Source organism: Galeopterus variegatus, unplaced genomic scaffold, assembly GCF_000696425.1.
Source record: "Galeopterus variegatus unplaced genomic scaffold, G_variegatus-3.0.2 Scaffold254, whole genome shotgun sequence".
Taxonomy (NCBI): Eukaryota; Metazoa; Chordata; class Mammalia; order Dermoptera; family Cynocephalidae; genus Galeopterus; species Galeopterus variegatus.
Genome location: NW_007726365.1, coordinates 97,109 through 98,371, shown reverse-complemented (window position 1 = coordinate 98,371; position 1,263 = coordinate 97,109). Strand labels below are relative to the sequence as shown.

Below are 1,263 nucleotides of genomic sequence, written 5' to 3'. Positions count from 1 at the left end.
CCAGTGAGCGGGAACCGGTCTGTATGTGGGATCCGAACCCTCGGCGGGAGTGCCGCTGCACTCCCAAGCAGTGCACTGTAGCAATGCGCCACTGGGCCGGCCCCTGGTTCGACTCTTTACACAGCCTTGTTTTAGATGGGTGAAGAGCAGGGTATAAAAGACCACTTGGTAAAGTTGTGCCCAGGTTCTCCTGAAACTATGATACTCAGTGTATATCTCGGTGATTCCTACTCTGCAAAGTACATCTTGTGCGACTGGAAAGGAGCCTGAGAACTAGCTACACCTAAAAGCCTTGAACCCCTCTGAAATTACCCTGTGCTTTCTTTCTCCTGCTAGGCCATCTCCTGGAGCTTGTTGAGGCCTCGCATGAGCATGTGCTATGGAGCCTTGTGAGTCCTTTCAATGATCTGGCCTGTGCGATTGCTGAACTAGGTCTAATTAATCATTACCAGTCTCATCATGGAATAAACTGACTTTGGACAGAGATTCATGTAGTCCTCCTGGTTCAAACCAAATCACTGATTTTTCATGGCTCTCTTCATGACAAGAATGTTACCAATGGGAAAATAAGTTAGTCTGGGAAAGGTGTCTTACAATTAAGGTCATCTGAGCCAACCAGTTACGGCAGCACTGCAAGGTGTCTGACTTCCCGCATTCAGAAACCAGTGCTTCAGTCTCAGCAGAGACTGGACTGAAGTGTGACAATTATACTCAAGTCCCTGAAGTCAGAGAGAGAAGTCTGAGGCTGGAGGAGGAACGTGATGGCCCTCCTGTTCTCCTCCATGTGCGGGGATGGGATGGCAAGGTGTACTCCTTCTGTCCCTTGCTGTCAAATATAAGAACTCTGTGTTCACCCCCATACTCTCTCATTCCCAACAGTTTACAGATTTGGAAAGATTCCAGGAAAAACAGAATGGTTGTCCAGGTCTTCTCAATGTGTTAGATTTTAGTGAACATAGAATCCCAAGTTTCTGCACTAATGATTCTAATTCAGTAGGTCAGAGATAAGGCCCAAAAAGCTGCATTTTCAATCATATAGTTAGCTGATATGAACTTCAGTTTGAAAAGCAACGCCCATGGGCACTATGAATTTGCCTTGCAGCCTGTGCAATGTTGGGCCTAGAGTGGGAGAAGTGCCCTAGGGTACAAAACTCTGCAGGGACAGCTGCCACCCTGGTACCTTGGTGGGCTACCTCAGCCCCAGCCCATCTCTGTGAGGAGCAGCTGGTGAGTGCGGCTCTGCTGCCACCTTTGTTGGGTATG

General features: G+C 48.3%; 1 protein-coding gene across 1 annotated transcript in view; it reads right to left on the bottom strand.

Moving 5' to 3' along the window:
- ACOT12 (acyl-CoA thioesterase 12) overlaps positions 1-1,263 on the bottom strand; it is a 50,104-nt gene that overhangs the window by 30,115 nt on the left and 18,726 nt on the right. The gene's annotated exons all lie outside the window — the stretch shown is intronic.